The sequence below is a fragment of the Lissotriton helveticus genome, chromosome 4_1 (assembly GCF_964261635.1).
Source record: "Lissotriton helveticus chromosome 4_1, aLisHel1.1, whole genome shotgun sequence".
NCBI lineage: Eukaryota > Metazoa > Chordata > Amphibia > Caudata > Salamandridae > Lissotriton > Lissotriton helveticus.
This window is the reverse complement of record NC_136063.1, coordinates 2087339077-2087359346: the sequence shown is the minus strand read 5'-3', so window position 1 is coordinate 2087359346 and position 20270 is coordinate 2087339077.

Genomic DNA, 20270 nt, shown 5'->3' with positions numbered 1-20270 from the left:
ATCTGGTATGTAAGTGCAACAATGTTGTGCTTTCAACATTCTACAGACTCCACCCTCTTTTGCCAATAATATGTCAAGACCAAGTCTATTTTTTAAAACCATTGATCTGATCGCAACCAATTTGTTATTGATCAATAAGAATCCTCCAGCAGTGTCAGTCGATAAGCAAATAAACTGTAGATAATTTGCAAATTCTTTGTGTATTCATAACCACTCCCACTGAAGGTATCAATGCACTAAATATATCACCTACAGTTTCTGCAAACTTAGCTCTTTTAGAACGTGCTAGTTCATTTTCATGGTCCTCGCTTCCAGTGATTCTTTTCACATGGTATACCTTTGGGAATACTATTCCAAAATAGCAACTCCCATACCAATGATCAGGTAGCTTAAAGTAAGCTTTATTCCCGTAAATATAATAAACTCCAGGAAATACTGGATCAGTTCCCCCTTTTAGTCCCCAACCCCCAATTAAGAGGAAATTGTGTTAACATTCGCTGGAACCGATGAATACATTGTTATACTCAGTTTTCTTTCTATGAAGACAGATTTTCCCCATCTTTTCAAAGTCCAAAGACATAGCAGCATGAGGCTTGCCAGTTGCCATAAATTTCTCCCTTTCATCCCATTTGGGTATCTGGGGTTTTGTTTCAGTGGCTTTTCTATGGAAATCCTGTCTCCTTTTCTCTACTAAGCTTAAAAATATATTTTCTTCTTCGTGTAAACTACATGTTAGATTATCTTTATGTGCATTAGTTTTATCTATTTCTTTATTTGTTAGGAAAAATTCACCAAAGAATTGGGCATCTTTAGCACTAAGGACAGGATTCATTCTTCTACAGACAGGAATCTCAGGAAAAATAACATCTATGTTAGAATAATAATACCCTAACCTTCCAGTTTTATAAAACAGACTTCTTAATATACTACAGGAAATTCCATAGATCAGATAACAAGAATAATAAGGGGTAAATTATGGTAGGTAACACCTTCTGCTACAGAAGAGGGTAATTTCATACAGACATAACAATCACTAATTTGCATAGTCTCTACATAATGTACTAACAGACTAGCAAAAACATTCAGCTCAGTTTTGTTTCTATTTCAAATGTAATGTAATTCTATCTCATCTGGTGCTTCTAAGTTTACTCTATCTTGTTTGTGGTGCGCTACCTTTCCATGTATACTAGTGTTATTTTGCTTAGCAGCCATCAAGTACAGTATTGCTATGTCAGTCCTAGCCATACTATAAATACCATCAATACACTACTTAAGCATATCCTACAGCATGTCTTTATACAACTTATTTTTGAGTTTCCAGTAACTCTTTTATCAGCCATTTTCTTACTAAGGAGGCTTAACCCCTCTTCGAGAATTTTCACAGAATACACCTGTGACTTATCTCAAGTTGGCCTCACTTCTTCAATATCTTGATCAGCAATCAATTCTTCATCACTGTCATCACTGATTTCCAGGTTCTCGAAATCTTCAATAATGACGTATGTCCATTAAGGGCCTTTGAATTTATTGTTCAGCTTTTTCAAGCATGGACTTCTCCTTCTTTGATTGCTGGCAGATGGTTCTGTTTGACTAATTAATTCGTTCACCTGTTTAGGTTCTTCATCTATCGTCACTAGGAGATATTTTAGTCTTTTAACAAAACCAGGCCATTTATCACCTTTTCTGAGTCTTTTGGCTGGCACTGTGCTTTCTGATTCTTCAAGTGTTCTTTCGTTCTCTTTAAGTTGTGGCACAACTTGGTTTCCATCAACTTCAGGTTTCCTCTCTAACTCACCTACCCCAGGGCTTAATACAAGTGAACCTTCTGCCTGTATTGATCCTTCTATCCTAATCTGACCTGATTCAGGATATTACTTTGTTGGGCCTGGAGTTTTGTCTTTGTCCTGAAACATATTGGCTAATCCTGTCTGGTCCTGCACAGGACTTGCATATTACTGATCATCTTCCACCTGAGTGTATTGACTAGTACATATCTGTTACTTCTCAGACAATAAAGTTCTGGTAGGTGTGTTATTGGTCTGAGTATATTGCTCTTTCCTTATCTGATCCTCCTCATGATTACCATTAGCTTGAATTTCTGTAATCTGAGTACATTCTTCTATGCCTATCTCGTCCTCACTATCAGTCTGACTATCTAAGTATGTTTGGCTTCTTGTTCTCACTCTGATTTCAGGTATGTCAACCACTGGGATCCATTCATCCTGACTGGTGCTCGGTTGCTCTTCGTCAACTACTCAGGATCAACTTCCGGAGACCCTTCAGCTGCAAAACCTTCATCCTCAACTTCGTCAGGTTCTGGTATCCGTTTGGTGTGGCTTGCATGGATCCAGTTTGGAATTCCCTTGCACTTTACAGCTGTGGTGGTAACCAATATCACTTGCTGTGGTTCTCGCCACCTTGGTGCTTGGCAAGATTCCAGAGTGTGATTCTTTATCACTACCCAATCTTCTGGTTTCAAATCATGTGCTGGAGTTGAATGTCTTCCCCAACCTGGTGAGAGATAGAACGCACTTGGTCAGCCAACTCTTTGCAGTATTCCAACACTAAGTCATCAGATATAGTTAACAGCTGATGTCCTGGCACACATGCTTGGCTCATTGCCCTTCCCCTGAGTATCTCATGGGGACTCAAGCCTGTTTTCTAGTATGAAATGCTTCTGAGTCCCATCAACACAAGAGGTAAAGCATCAGGCCATTCCAACTGGGTAGATTCACATATCTTTCCCAACCTTGCTTTAATCGTGCCATTTAATTGTTCTACCACTCCAGAAGCCTCTGGGTGGTATGCACAGTGCAGTTTTTGCTCAATTTTGAATGCTTCACAGATTTAACTGATAGTTTCATTATTAAAGTGACTTCCTCTGTCTGACTCAATCGTTACTGGAAAACCGAATCTTGGGATGAGTTCCCTCAAGAAAAGTTTGGCTACTGTTATGCGATCGTTCCTGCGAGTAGGGTATGCTTCCACCCATTTAGAAAACAGGCAGACAATGACCAAGATATATTTTAGTCCTCGACAAACAGGTAACTGAATGAAGTCAATTTGGATTCTGATGAAGGGGCCTTCTGCTTTCCAAATTTTCCCAGGGCACACTACAGTTTTCTTACCAGGGTTTAATCGTTGACATGTAAAGCATCTCTGGCAAAGATTCTCTGCTATGTTCCTGAACCTTGCATTGAACCAGTCCCTTCTAAACAGTCTCACCATAGCATCTCTCCCTTTGTGTGTGTCCCCATGGTACGTTCTAGCCATTGATGCAATCATACAGTCAGGTAACACTAGTCTCCCATCTAGGTAGACTATTATGCCATCTTCAGGTCTCACTCGACACCCTATTTTCTGTCAGTTTCTCCTTTCTTTGGGCTCTGCCTCACCTTGTAAATCTCTCACTTCCTCCCATGTATTCACACCACACAATAGCAAAAGTTTGGCAGCTGCTTCAATGTTCTTGATTATTGCCATTTTATATTTGGCACAATGTTGAGCCACTTGGTCAGCAAAATGATTACCGGCTGTCACTCTGTCAGTTCCAGATTGGTGAGCAGCACTTTTGACCACGGCCAATTCTTTGGGCAATTTTATTGCTTCAAGTAATTCCTTTACATGTTGTCCATTTTTGATAGGAGTTCCTGAAGAAGTCATGAACTCCCTTTGCATCCAGAGCTGGCCAAAGTCGTGCACAACCCCATAACCATACCGGCTATCAGTGTAAATGGTTACTCTCCAATTTTTCCCTATTTTGCAAGCTTTTATTAAAGCAATCAATTTGGCTACTTGTGCAGACTTGACTCCTGGTAAATAGGATGCTTCGACTATATTCGATAGTGTGCATAAGGCAAAAGCAGAGCATAGTCCTCCTTCCTCATGGCGCATATACGAGCCATCTACAAATAACTCATGATCTGGGTCTTTTAAAGGTTCTTTCTGTATGGCTGCATGAGGTTTAGTACTGAATTCAGTTAAGTCGATACAGTCATGTTCGACTTCTTCCCTTACTTCCTCAAAGTGAGAGTTCGGCAATAGGGTTGCTGGATTTAGAATAGTGCACCTCATTATTGTGACATTTTCTGAACCAAGGATAATTCTTTCATACTTAGTCATCCGACTAAATGTTAGGTGCTGAGTATGTGTTCTGGTTAACAAAATAACAACTGAATGTGGAACATACACTGCTACAGGATTTCCCATGACAATGAATTCACTTTGCTCAAGACTCATACATGTTGCAGCTACTGCTTTTAGACAACCTGGCAGTGCAGATGCCACTGGGTCCAATGATGCAGAAAAATATGCCACAGGTCGTCAAATTAACCCATGGGTCTGGGTTAAGACTGAAAGTGCACAATCGTCTCTTGTGTCACAAAATAGTGCAAACTCTTTTGAATAGTCAGGCATCACTAATGCTGGAGCTTCACATAGACTGTTAGGCAATTTTAAAAAGGCAGTCAGGTGACCCTTGACCCTGCTCGCAGGGCTGGTCTCTCCACGCACCGCACGCTCCCCGTGTGTGACCAGGTCCTTAACCGCTGCTGCCGCGAGCTCACCGCTGCTCCTGTGCTCCCCGTAACTGTATTTCTCCCGCTCTGTGCCCCCCCGCACCCTGCTTCCCACCGCTGCGCCCCGGCGGCCCCGCCCCTTTTTCTCTTCTGTACCCGCTCCCCGACGCCCATTCACTGCCCCGCTCCCGCCTCCCAGCTGCTCCTCCCTCCCACTTGGCCAATTTATGGTGGAGACCGTGCGGTGGTGAGCTGTGACCCTTGACCCTGCTCGCAGGGCCGGTCGCTCCATGCACCACACGGCTCCCCGTGTGTGACCATGACCTTCACCACTGCTGCCGCGAATTCGCCGCTGCTCCTGTGCTCCGTCTGCTCTGAGTATTTTGTGTTTTACTGTGCCCAATATTGTATTTGCTTTGTGTCCTGTGTTTAGCTATTTTCTGTTTTCTGCACTCCCAAAGGCAAGCTCGTCTGCGCCCGTCCGCGCCTGGACCCGCCCAGCGCCAGAACCCCTGGCCTCCGCAGGAACCAGGACACCCAACTGAAGTACGACACCGCCGCCCTCAACGCACTCAACACCGGACGTCTACCCACCTGCTATCAAGCCACCCCAAGGCGCACCCACGGACCCTTCACCTGTCAAACCTGCAAATTAGCCTGCCTCCGACCCCGCACCCTGCCCGTCAAACCAAACCACAACAACAACCACATCAAGTGCATCCTCCTCAACACGCGCTCTGTTCACATGCACGCCTTCGAACTCTGGGACCTCCTCGACACAACAGCACCTGACGTCGCCTTTGTAACGGAAACCTGGATGAAAGCCTCTTCAGCCCCTGACATCGCTATGGCCATCCCGGACGGCTATAAAATCACCCAGAAGGACTGCGTCAACAAAACAGGAGGAGGGATTGCCATCATCTACAGAAACAGCATCAGCGTCACGACCAACACCGAAGATACCTTCTCCACCGCCGAACACCTATACTTCCAGATCCACACCAACCCCCAGACCACCCTCAGAGGAACGCTCATCTACAGACCCCAGGGCCCGCGTACACAATTCAGTGAAACCATCGCCGACCTCATTAGCCCGCATGCCCTAGCCTCACCAGAATACATCCTCCTAGGAGACCTGAACTTTCACCTGGAGAAAAACGACGGCACCACCACCACCCTGCTCAACAACCTCGCCAACCTCGGACTCAAGCAACTGGTGGACACCCCCACCCACCTCGCTGGCCACACTCTCGATGTCATCTTCTCCGCCAGTAACCACGTCACCTTCAGCCACCCAACCAGACTACACTGGATCGACCACAGCTGCATACACTTCACATTCAAGAAGACTACATCTCACAACCTCACACATCAGATCCCCCGCAGATGCTGGAGCAAAATCACCACAGACCAGCTTACCACATCATTGAGCCAGAACCCACCAGCCGACACCAACATACCCGACACCAACGACGCAGCCCACAACCTCGCACTGTGGATCACCAGCTGCGCCAATGACCTCGCCCCACTGAAGAACCCCCACGGCAAGACCGCCACCAGAAAACCCTCATTATTCACAGACGCCCTCAAAACCGCTAAGAGATCCTGCCATACACTTGAAAAGACCTGGCGCCACAAATGAACACCAGAAAACATGACAGCCCTCAAAAACGCCAGCCGCGAATATCATCAGCAGATCCGGGCAACCAAGAGGACATCGTACAAAGAGCGACTGGACAACAACACCCATAACAGCAAGGAACTCTTCAGCATCCTCAAAGAGCTCTCCAACCCCAATGCCAGCAACAAAGACATCACCCCTTCGCAAGACCTCTGCAACTCCCTCGCCACGTTCTTCCACCGCAAGATCGCAGATATACACAACAGCTTCGGACCCCAAACTCCACCTCCGGACACCAAGCCAGCGACCCCCACCACCACCATCAGCTCTTGGATCCCCATCAGCAGCGAAGACACCATCCACGTCATGAACACCATCCTCTCCGGCTCCCTCTCCGACCCATGCCCACATCACATCTTCAACAAAACCGACACCACCATCGCACCCCACCTGCGGAATGTCATAATCAGCTCCTTCAAGTTAGCAACCTTCCCTGAGAGCTGGAAACACACAGAGATCAACGCCCTCCTGAAGAAACCCACAGCGGACCCCAAGGACCACAAGAACTTGCGCCCCATCTCTCTTCTCCCCTTCACGGCTAAAGTCATCGAGAAGACAATGAACAAACAGCTGACTGCTTTCCTCGAGGCAAACAACTTGCTCAACCCTAACCAGTCTGGATTTCGAGCCAACCACAGCACCGAGACCGCCCTAATCACAGCCACTGACGACATCAGAACCCTGATGGACAACGGAGAAACAGCCGCCCTCATCCTCCTAAACCTCTCAGCAGCATTTGACAAAGTCTGTCACCGCACCCTAATACCCTGCCTCGACAATACTGGAATCGAAGGAAAGGCCCTGGAATGGGTCACTTCATTCCACTCTGGCAGAACCCAGAGAGTCCGCCTCCCCCACTTCTGTTCCGTGGCCACCGAGATCATATGCGGCGTGCCTCAAGGTTCCTCACTCAGTCATACGCTCTTCAATATCAACATGAGCCCCCTCGCCACCATTGCACGAAAACACAACATCAACATCATCTCCTACGCTGATGACACCCAGTTGATACTCTCCCTCACCAAGGACCCAGCCATCGCCAAAACCAACCTTCAGGAAGGTATGAAAGAGGTAGCAGAATGGATGAAGCACAGCTGTCTTAAGCTCAACTCTAACAAAACTGAGGTCCTCATCCTCGGACAATCCCCATCTGCCTGGGACGACTCCTAGTGGCCCTCGGCGCTGGGCACCGCACCGACACCCACGGACCACGCACGCAACCTGGGATTGATCCTGGACTCCTTCCTCACAATGACCAAACAAGTCAACGCCATCTCATCCTCATGCTTCAACACCCTGTGCATGCTTTGAAAGATCTTCCGATGGATTCCCACAGAAACCAGAAGAACAGTCACCCAGGCCCTCGTCACCAGCGGCTGGACTACGGGAAAGCCGTATACGCAGGAACCACCGCCAAACTTCAGAATCACCTCCAGCGCATACAGAACGCCTCCGCACGACTCATCCTCAACATCCCTCGCCACAGCCACATATCCACCCACCTGAGGAACCTCCACTGGCTCCCAGTCAACAAAAGAATCACGTTCAGACTGCTCACCCACGCACACAAAGCGCTCCACAACATGGGCCCCGAATACCTCAACGGACGTCTCTCGTTCTACACCCCCACCCACCAGCTTCGCTCCACCAGCCTCGCCATCATCCCACGGATTTGCAGAACCACCACCGGGGGAAGATCATTCTCCTACCTGGCAGCGAAGACCTGGAAGTCCCTCCCCATTTACCTACGGCTCACCCAGGACCATCTCAGCTCCAGGAAGCACCTCAAGACCTGGCTCTTCGAGCAGTAGCAGCGCCCCCCCCCCCCCAGCGCCTTGAGACCCTCACGGGTGAGTAGCGCACTCTATAAATAGAAATGATTGATTGATTGATTCATCGTCCCACTCAACTGGGTCTTTTGCTTGTTTCTTTGTCATTTGAATCAGTGGCTTTGCAAGCACTGCAAATCCCACAATCCACTGCCTGCAGTAACCTACAACTCCAAGAAACATTTAGGCACATGCATCAATATTGCTTTTTGCGATTCCTTAATTGCGAAAAATAAGGAATCGCAATTAAGGAATTGCAAAATGCAATGCATCAAGAAATTGCCAAATAAATTGCGATTTCTTAATATTCCTTAATTGCGATTCTCTAATTGAGAATCACAATTAAGGAATACCTCCCCATTCATTCCTATGGGCCTAGAGGCCCATAGGAATGAATGGGAAGACATTCTCAATTTGCGATTAGCAATTAGTGAATCGCAAATTGACAATGCGATTTCAAGGGTGCAGGGGTGTCCAAAGGACACCCTGTTGCTCCCCTGAAATCAATCTGTGCACTTTTTCATTTTTCGTTTTTTTGTTTTTTTCTCAACCTCATGGTAATTTGCTCCCCCTAATTGCGAAATCGCAATTTTTTTAAGTTTCATGCATTGCATTTAAGGAATCGCAAAATGCGATTACTTAAATGCAATCGCAATTTGAGAATTCGCAAATATTTGCAAATTCTTAAATTGCGAGGGCCTTCACCCTTCATGCATTCCAAAAGCAGATTTTGTGATCGCAAACGGACGATTTTAGTGATTTGCACCATTTGCGATCGCAAAATCCGTTGATGCATGTGCCTGATTCTGATTTCTTTCTGAGTTTGGGGTAATTTCATGTTCTGAATTACTTTGATTCATTCAGATGTCACTCTCCTGACCCCTCTTACTATCTGGTGTCCCAGATACTTTACTGAGGTTCCACAGTATTACAATTTCTCTGGAGATACTTTATGTCCACCTTTTGCTAAATGGTTCTTTAGGCAATGGAATCAATTACACAGTAATTTCTTGTTCTCGATGCCAGCAAGAGGTCATCGATATACTGCACCAGGACAGAATTTCCAGGCAGCACCAGTGATTCAAGGCACTTTTTCAAAATCTGATTAAAGATGGAGGGACTTTCCTTGTACTCCTAAGGGACACGATTCCAAATGTAAACATGATCGTCAAATTTGAACGAAAATAAAAATTGGCTATCTGGATGCAGCGGGATGGAAAAGAAAGCATGGCATAAATCAATTACAGTGAACCATTCTGCCCCCCATGGTATTTGATACAGAAGCACTGCTGGATTTGGTACTACTGGGCAACATGGGACAACAATTTTATTGATTTTTCGGAGGTCTTGGACCACCCTGTACTTTCCGGTTGGTTTCTTTATGCCTATTTCTAGTGCAACTTCTGCTTTTATTTCGGGACTCATTTTGTACTGTAGAATATTTGGATAAACTGCACCTTCTTTCACTGTCACTTTTATGGCATCGACGTTTGACATTAGGCCTACTTCTTTCTCAGTAAAATTCCAAACATAAGGATTAACAAAGGTTTTCAATTCTCTGGGTAAATCTTCTAGGCACATCTTTTTAATTTCTGTTTCTTGTTTGGCTAGCATAATTTTATACACTCCATCTTCATCTGGAGTTTGAATTTCAACAACTTTTGGTGTACAAAAGATTGTGCAATTCATATTGCACAGTAGATCCATTCCTAGTAAGTTTACAGGGCTAGAATCGCACACTATGAATTTGAGCGTTTCTCGGAAGTTGCCAATACAAACTTCCATAGGTTTTGTGACCGGGGTCCTAATTTGTTTATCAGAAACGCCCACTACTTGGATCGCTTCTCCCGAGAGGGGTAGGTTTGGGATGTCTGCTGTTCTCACAGTAGAACGGGTAGCACCAGTGTCCAACAAAAAGGTAACATCATTTCCCTCCACTTTCCCTTCAATGTAAGGACCTGGCTGATCTACCGCTAAGGATGTGCCAAGTACGCAATTCTCTACCCCCCTTCTCAGGCACCGTCAATCTTCCTCAAATTCAAAAAAATTGTCCTGCAAAAGAAACTGTGGTGTTACGGTATTTTTCTTACCACTTCCCTCCTAAAATCCAGTGTCCTCACTGTATCGGGGTTGACTCACAAAATCTGGCATAGGGGCTTGAGGTAATTGATTCTGTATTACCTGTTGCTGCTGTCTCATTGACACCTCATTCTGCGTCTGTGGATTTTAATTTTGCGTTTGGACATTATTATTCTGTATTAATTTACACTCGTTACTCCAATGCCCTAATTGTCCGCACCCATGACAAGGAAACTTTTTCTTTGCCTCTTCTTTACTCATTTTCCCTCTGGGTTTTCCCCCACTCCTTCACCATGGCCTTCCCTTCTTTTCTGATTATTTGCTTGCTGACTTAATTGAAGTTCCTGTTGTTCTGCCATTTTAACTTGAGCCCACATTACCTTTTCTTTTCATTTCTTTCGTTTATTATCAACTAGCAGCCCGTACCGACGTTGTCCGGGTATGAAATAGAATGTGTGTAATGTGTGTATTCAGATACGGTCATTCACGTGTTCCCCCACTTGAGGCCCAGCTGCAGCCCTGGTTCATGTTAGCAGGCGCGTGTCCCCCCGCTTGAGGCCCAACTGCAGCCCTGGTTCATGTTAGCAGGCGCATGTAATTAGTGTAGTGATCCACCGCCTGAGCCCGGCTACAGCGCTGGTTGATGTTAGCAGGCGCGTGTAATTTGGTTTATTGTGATAGTTCAGTAACAGCGCACATGAGAGGCTGCAGTAATTGTCCCCTCAGACACGCTCAGTCGCATGTGTCCCCGCTTGAGGGCCAGCGGCGACCGTCTAACAATTAGAATTGCGGGAGTCTTGAATGATTGTTTCCCGCTGTTCTTATTTTTTTATGACCCACACCGATGCTCTTCGGCCCGAGTGCTTTTTAGGCACACCCAGGCTAAGCCACACACTGCGTTTGGCCCTTTCAGACGCACCAAGGCCAAGGCACACACTGCATTCGGCACCCCCAGTATGTGTAAGACAACGGGCAGTCCCCCAAGGGAGTCTTGCAAATGGTTACTTACCACGCTTCGAGGTGAACGCCTTTGTGACGCCCCGAGCACACGGCCACAGCAGACGATCTGATTAATGTACGACCCAGATGGCATGAAGTGCGGAATGTAGCACACGCCCCCAGCGATTCTCTCGCCCCCAGCGTGCCCCTTGATGCGGCGCAATTGTGTAATTGGCGCTTCACATGGCATGAAGGGCGGACACACGCCCACAGCGCGGACACACGCCCACTATGTTTGTCACGGCCCCAGCGTGTCACGCCCCCAGCGTGCCCCTTGATGCGGCGTAATTACGACTCATGGCATGAAGGGCGGAACGTACCACACACCCCCAGCGTTTGTCACGCCCCCAGCACAAGCCCACAGCAGAACGCAGACACACCCACAAGGGACTACTTTGCTGGCACAGTTCTTTTACCTTTTAAATGTATATGGTGGCCGTCTGCATAGCCTATGTCCTTCTGCTGCAACTGCCCTTTTCAACGCTGTATTGGGTGTTGTGATTGGTGCTGTGGTTACTGAGATTACCCGCCTCAAAGGTTTGGGCTCTCTCTTTCTAATATTAGTATGGTGTTATATATATCTATATATATATATATATATATATATATAGATATATATATATTACCTACTGGCGGTCGCCAGTAGGTATATATAGTTAGGATTTTTTCTCTATGGGATTTTTGAAAATTCTATGTCTAATAACTTTGGCGTTTGTGGACGGAATTGGCTGAAATTTTCTGGAAAATGGAACATTTTGTTTCTGAGCAGCCCCTAGAAATTTGGGGGGGGTTCGTCCAGGGGGGGTCGAGAAAAAAGGGGGGTCCCAAAACGTGTTTTTAACATTGAGTTTTCCATAGGGCGGTTGGCCTCACTTTTAGCCCGAACGGCTGAATGGATTTGCATGAAACTTGGCAAAATTGTAGGGACTGGTAGCCCGATGTGCCTTTTGTAGGTCTCAATATATGTGCTCCAGTGGATTTTGAGAAATTAACGTTTAAAAAAAGATATATATCTGTAAGCGCGCTCTGGGCAGCGCTCCGGTCCGCGGACCTTAAGCGTACCGGAACTTCGCGTAGCTAAGCTGATTGGCTCTCCGGTGTCTGTCAACATTCTAAACAGTCCGGAGCGGCCGCCATCTTGTCTCTCGGTAGGATTGAGAGACAAGAGGAGGCCAAAACAAAGGGGGAAATAACCATAAGGGGGCATACTAGATCCTCCCTGACCCCCTAGGTTTAATGTGGAGGTTTTAAAAGGGCCCCGCGGGGCAAAAAAAACAAAAAAAAAAAATTGTTTTTTTTGCGTGGGGAGCGCCCGGTCCGCGAACCGGGAAGCGTTCTGGGCAGCGTACTGCAATGAAAAATGAATGATAGACTTTTCAAATGCTGTATGTTAATTGATTGTTGGTTTTGTTGATTATTTTTTATTTTCTTTATTTTTTAAGCATTTTTTTTTATTGTGATTGTGTTTCATAATTTATTAAACTTTCTAACATTTCATTGTCAGAAATTTCATAATTATCATTGAATATACATTGTAGTCTCTGAGGGTGTAAAATGTCCTCATTTTCAAGGAGGTTATCTACTGCTTGTACACATTGCAGTAGTTCTTTGTCTAAAGTTTCATCGAAAAATTCAATATCATTTTCATCATTGATTTCTTGGCTGCTCTCTTGCAGGACAATTTGAAATTCAACTTTCTGTTCGCCTTCCATTTTGCCTGAAATTTAGATTAAAAAAATATATATTAGTAGAGATAGGGCACTGTTGGGATTAATTTTGGGCAGTGTATAGTATCAGAGTGGAAGTAGGAATATAAAAAAGTGTATGTGATTTAACGTAAGTAAATTCATAATTATACAAGAGAAGCCTAACTCCATCCATAACTATAACAGAGAAGTCTATCTAAATCTATAACTACTACAGAGGGATAGTATATAACTATCAGAAAAAGTTTACCATATTAACTTATAGTGCACAATATACTTCAGTTTTAAAAATAAAAACTTACCTTTAGAAAGAAGTTGAAGGAATTAGTGAAAATCCTATTGAAATGTACACCAAGAAGTAGTAGTCAAAATGGCTGTGTTTTCTTCTCTTCCTTTATATATATTCAGGTATATAACCAATCAAATGTCAGGTAAAAAAAGTAGAAAATGAAAGTAACATTTTAATTGGTTGTCAATTCCAACACTTCAGATGTGTTTTGTGAAGTAATTTACCTCACGGTATTTAGAGAGGTCTACAGGCTAAATGGCTAAATGGAATTCCAATCAAATTTGTGAAAATGGTAGGGATTGGTATGTAGTATGAGCTAGTCTATATTTGGTGAAATTGTCTCCAGTGGCTTTTCTGTGAACTACTTTCCCACCTTTTTTGATGGTGCGCTTCCCAGGGAGCGACCCGGTACGCGAACCGTTGAGCGCCCCGGTTCGCGAACCTTAAGCGTAACGGGAGTCCACCATTTTGTGTTTCGGTCGAATTAAGATACAAGATGGAGGGCAAATAATGTTCAGAATGGGTAGAAGGGGGCACGGTAGACTTATCTTGACCCCCTAGGTTTTGTGAGGTTGGCTGAGGAGGCCCATATGTGCGAAAAAAATACATTTTTTTTAAAAATTTCGCGAGGTTAGCTCCCGGTTCGCGTACCGGGTAGCGCCCCAGGGAGCGTACTTTGTTGAAAATTAGTGAAAAATGTTAGAGTAAAATAATAATTGTGAGTGATCAGATGTAGGGTAGCTCTGAGAAGAGCTTTTGGGTTTATGGTACATTTAGGTACTTATAAGTAGGTACCAATGCACATTCTTAAACTCAGAGTGAAAATTCTGTTGCCCTCATCTGAGAAGTGAACTCCATCTCCTCTGTAGATATCTTGCATGTAGTAACGCAAGTTATTGTTGTACAGGGAGCCCATTCCATGGTCTCTCATGTAAGCTGAAACAGATTTGTTTACATGCTTCCTCGACTTCTCAATTTGTGGACAAAATTGGTTTGACCACCTCCATTTCTGTCTTTGGCATATATTTGAATATACCAAGGCAGTCTGAGGAAAAAGTGCCATTAATTGCTCAAAGGTGTCCTTTAAAAGCATTTCCAGACCTACACCAGTCAAAGTGCCCAAGTCATTACCTCCACAGTGCACAATTAACAGGTCAGGTTTGGGCAAATGCATAAAGGTTTTCACCAATGGTATCAATTGGTGACATTTTAATCCTCTGTGGCCAAACCACTTAATTTCCACATCTTGTAAATTGAGGTTAGGTAAATTCCTGTTTTCAGTGTACCTTTGAGCCCAGTGAATATAACTATGTCCAACAATCCAGACAGAAAACATGGTGAGAGAAGGTTCTCCTGCAGTCAGATGAAGTGTGGCAATGAAATGGCAGTGGAAAAAATGAGAGTTTAAAATGAAAAAAACTGTGGAGTTTCTGTGTTCATGAAGCAGTAACAGTGATTGGTGGATTTTGATTGCTGAAAACAGAAAGTTAGGGTGCACGGATGAGTTATTTGAAAGATGTATTTTGAATGGTCAATAAAAAATCATTAAATGAAAGAATGCACTGGATATGCAGGTGCACTGAGAGTTCAGAGTTCAATTGCAACATTGTTGTGTGAACTTGCAAACACCAGAAGTCTTCCAAGAGGTGGTTGCCATGCAGAAAAGGCAGAAAGGGCAGAGGGGGGAAGGGTTTTCATTTGAAAAAAAGTGAGGGAAGAGTTTTGATTGGGTGACATGAGAGATATGTGTGAAGAATTACAGCATTTCTGTGCTTTTGATAGCTGCAGACTCTGGAGTGCATACCTTTTGCTCTGCTGAAGACAAATTGGTGTGTTTCTGAGACTGTTTTCAAACTCAAAGTATTTGCTAAGGTGAGAAAATATTTCTTTAATTTAGATAGAGAATAGTGTGCTTTAAGGAGAAAATTATGAATTATGTGGCGCAAATTGCTTGTAAATATGCTCCCACCTGTGCAAGGAAAATTTAGATTTTTAATGTTTGTGTTACATAGCCATGTTAAAAGTGATACAAACATGCTGCAAAGGCAATTAAAAAACGCTTTTATGTGTCTTAAGGACATTTTAAGTAATTTTCCCATGTGCAGTGTTTTGAAATTATGATTTGAAAATCGTTTTTGGGGAAAAGGAATTGTTTTTAAATTTATGACAAGGACATAATGGTGTATGCTTCTTTATAAGGCAATTGACTGTCCCTGATGTTATTTTTCCCATTTTAATGTAAGACCTTTCTCTGTGGCGCAAATTGCTTGTAAATATGCTCCCACCTGTGCATGGCAAATTTAGATTTTAAATGTTTGTGTTACATAGCCATGTTAAAAGTGACCCAACCATGCTGGAAAGGCAATCAAAAAACACTTTCATGTGTCTTAAGGACATTTTAAGTAATTTCCCTGTGGGCAGTGTTTTCAAATTATGAATTGAAAATCGTTTTTGAGGTAAAGGAATGTTGTTAAAATTTATGTGCGCCATATGCCCCCAAATTTCTTTTTCAGGGGTGCAGCAGGGTGTTCTTGAGACACCCCTGCACCTTTGGAAAAATTCCTAATTTGCGATGAGCTAATTGCTAATCGCAAATTGCACCTTCATTCATATGGGTATCCTGGCCCATGGAAATGAATGGGTAATTTGCTATTAGCAATTTGCTCATCGCAAATTTGGAATGGTAAAGAATCGCTATTTATTCCTTAAAATTCGCTATTTTGGAAATGCAAAATAGTTATATGATACATATGGCGGTTGATGTCTAACAAGATAAGAAGCTTAGGGATACATTTATGATGACTGGCGCAATGAAGTGGACATCACTTACTTCATTGGTAGAGCTTTACATGTATTATCTCCTCTGTATTCTTCATCAAGCGTAACTTTAATCTGCAATCCTGAGTAGGCCTCACCTTAAACAAACCTCTGGATAGGCCACACCTTATCGTCATCATGAATTAATCATTTAAAATGCTAGGGACAGATTTATGATAGGTGTATGCCTCTTTTGCGCCACTTACAAAACACTGCCCATGGGGAAATGACTTAAAATGTCCTTAAGACACATGAAAGTGTTTTTTTAAAGCCTTTGCAATTTTTTTGGGTCACTTTTAACATGGCTATGTGACTCAAACAGTCAAAATCTAAATTCACCATGCACAGGTGGGAGCATATTTACAAGGAATGTGCTCCATGGGGAAAGGTCTTATAATGTAATATGGGAAAAATGACATCAGAGACACTGAAATGCCTTATAGAGAAGCATACACCATTATGTCCTTGTCATAAATTTGCAAACCATTACTTTTCCCCAAAAACGATTTTCAAATCATAATTTGAAAACACTGCACATGTGGAAATGACTTAAAATGTCCTTAATTCAAAATTTGCTATTCCTTATTTTGCGATTGCACTGAAGGATTTGCAAATTTTGCGATTCCTTAAATGTAATGTATCAAACAAAAAATATGTAAAAAATGACATTAAGGATTTGGAAACTACCACCAACTTCTAGTTGGTGGTAATTTGCGAATTCTTTTCAAAAAGCATTTTTTTCCAAAAAACAAAAGGTGCCATATGACGCCAATACATGTCCTTAGGGCATGTATGTGCGCCATATGCCCCCAAATTTCTTTTTCAGGGGTGCAGCAGAGTGTTCTTGAGATACCCCTGCACCCTTGAAAAAATTCCTATTTTGTGATGAGCTAATTGCTAATCGCAAATTGCACCTTCATTCCTATGAGCCTCCTAGCCCATGGAAATGAATGGGTACTTTGCAATTAGCAATTTGCTCATTGCAAATTAGGAATGGTAAAGAATTGCTATTTATTCCTTAAAATTCGCTATTTAGGAAATGCAAAATAGTTTGATGGTACATATGGTGGTTCATCTGTAACAAGATAAGAAGCTTAGGGATACATTTATGATGACTGGCGAAATAAAGTGCAAATCACTTACTTCATTGGTAGGCCTTTACATGTATTATCTCTTCTGTATTCTTCATCAAGCGTAACTTTAATCTGCAATCCTGAGTAGGCCTCACCTTAAACAAACCTCTGGATAGGCCACACCTTATCGTCATCATGAATTAATCATTTAAAATGCTAGGGACAGATTTATGATAGGTGTATGCCTCTTTTGCGCCACTTACAAAACACTGCCCATGGGGAAATGACTTAAAATGTCCTTAAGACACATGAAAGTGTTTTTTTAAAGCCTTTGCAATTTTTTTGGGTCACTTTTAACATGGCTATGTGACTCAAACAGTCAAAATCTAAATTCACCATGCACAGGTGGGAGCATATTTACAAGGAATGTGCTCCACGGGGAAAGGTCTTTTAATGTAATATGGGAAAAATGACATCAGAGACACTGAAATGCCTTATAGAGAAGCATACACCATTATGTCCTTGTCATAAATTTGCAAACTATTACTTTTCCCCAAAAACGATTTTCAAATCATAATTTGAAAACACTGCACATGTGGAAATGACTTAAAATGTCCTTAATTCAAAATTTGCTATTCCTTATTTTGCGATTGCACTGAAGGATTTGCAAATTTTGCGATTCCTTAAATGCAATGTATCAAACAAAAAATATGTAAAAAATGACATTAAGGATTTGGAAACTACCACCAACTTCTAGTTTGTGGTAATTTGCGAATTCTTTTCAAAAAGCATTTTTTTCCAAAAAACAAAAGGTGCCATATGACGCCCATACATGCCCTTAGGGCATGTATGTGCGCCATATGCCCCCAAATTTCTTTTTCAGGGGTGCAGCAGGGTGTTCTTGAGATACCCCTGCACCCTTGAAAAAATTCCTATTTTGTGATGAGGTAATTGCTAATCGCAAATTGCAACCTTCATTCCTATGAGCCTCCTAGCCCATGGAAATGAATGGGTAATTTGCAATTAGCAATTTGCTCATTGCAAATTAGGAATGGTAAAGAATTGCTATTTATTCCTTAAAATTCGCTATTTAGGAAATGCAAAATATTTTGATGGTACATATGGTGGTTCATCTGTAACAAGATAAGAAGCTTAGGGATACATTTATGATGACTGGCAAAATAAAGTGCAAATCACTTACTTCATTGGTAGGCCTTTACATGTATTATCTCTTCTGTATTCTTCATCAAGCGTAACTTTAATCTGCAATCCTGAGTAGACCTCACCTTAAACAAACCTCTGGATAGGCCACACCTTATCGTCATCCTGGATTAATCATTTAAAATGCTAGGGACAGATTTATGATAGGTGTATGCCTCTTTTGCGCCACTGTGCGTCACTTTTATGATGCAGCGGCGGTGCAAAAGATTTGCTATGAGGCGACAAAATTACAAATTGATGCTTTTAGGCAGATATGTCATGGTGTAAAAAAAACGTACCACATGAAACCGATGCAGCAGTGATGCAAAAGATGCACCATGTTGCAAGACAGGCCTCACTTGGGGCCATATGTATCAAGCTAATTAGCATTCGCAAAGATCAAAATTCTACGAATTTCGGCCTTTGCGAATGCTAATTAGACAAATGGTATGTATCAAACAAGATTGATGCAAAATAAGGAATAGCAAAATTTGCTATTCCTTATTTTGCGATTGCACTGAAGGATTTGCAAATTTTGCGATTACTTAAATGCAATGTATCAAACAAAAAATATGTAAAAAAATGACATTAAGGATTTGGAAACTACCACCAACTTCTAGTTGGTGGTAATTTGTGAATTCTTTTCAAAAAGCTTTTTTTCCAAAAAATAAAAGGTGCCATATGACGCCCATACATGCCCTTAGGGCATGTATGAGCGCCATATGCCCCCAAATTTCTTTTTCAGGGGGTGCAGCAGGGTGTTCTTGAGACACCCCTGCACCCTTGGAAAAATTCCTATTTTGTGATGAGCTAATTGCTAATCGCAAATTGCACCTTCATTCCTATGAGCCTCCTAGCCCATGGAAATGAATGGGTAATTTGCAATTAGCAAATTGCTCATTGCAAATTAGGAATGGTAAAGAATTGCTATTTATTCCTTAAAATTCGCTATTTAGGAAATGCAAAATAGTTTGATGGTACATATGGTGGTTCATCTGTAACAAGATAAGAAGCTTAGGGATACATTTATGATGACTGGCAAAATAAAGTGCAAATCACTTACTTCATTGGTAGGGCTTTACATGTATTATCTCTTCTGTATTCTTCATCAAGCGTAACTTTAATCTGCAATCCTGAGTAGGCCTCACCTTAAACAAACCTCTGGATAGGCCACACCTTATCGTCATCCTGGATTAATCATTTAAAATGCTAGGGACAGATTTATGATAGGTGTATGCCTCTTTTGCGCCACTGTGCGTCACTTTTATGATGCAGCGGCGGTGCAAAAGATTTGCTATGAGGCGACAAAATTACAAATTGATGCTTTTAGGCAGATATGTCATGGTGTAAAAAAAACGTACCACATGAAACCGATGCAGCAGTGATGCAAAAGATGCACCATGTTGCAAGACAGGCCTCACTTGGGGCCATATGTATCAAGCTAATTAGCATTCGCAAAGATCAAAATTCTGCGAATTTCGGCCTTTGCGAATGCTAATTAGACAAATGGTATGTATCAAACAAGATTGATGCAAAATAAGGAATAGCAACATTTGCTATTCCTTATTTTGCGATTGCACTGAAGGATTTGCAAATTTTGCGATTACTTAAATGCAATGTATCAAACAAAAAATATGTAAAAAAATGACATTAAGGATTTGGAAACTACCACCAACTTCTAGTTGGTGGTAATTTGTGAATTCTTTTCAAAAAGCTTTTTTTCCAAAAAACAAAAGGTGCCATATGACGCCCATACATGCCCTTAGGGCATGTATGTGCGCCATATGCCCCCAAATTTCTTTTTCAGGGGGTACAGCAGGGTGTTCTTGAGACACCCCTGCACCCTTGGAAAAATTCCTATTTTGTGATGAGCTAATTGCTAATCGCAAATTGCACCTTCATTCCTATGAGCCTCCTAGCCCATGGAAATGAATGGGTAATTTGCAATTAGCAAATTGCTCATTGCAAATTAGGAATGGTAAAGAATTGCTATTTATTCCCTAAAATTCGCTATTTAGGAAATGCAAAATAGTTTGATGGTACATATGGTGGTTCATCTGTAACAAGATAAGAAGCTTAG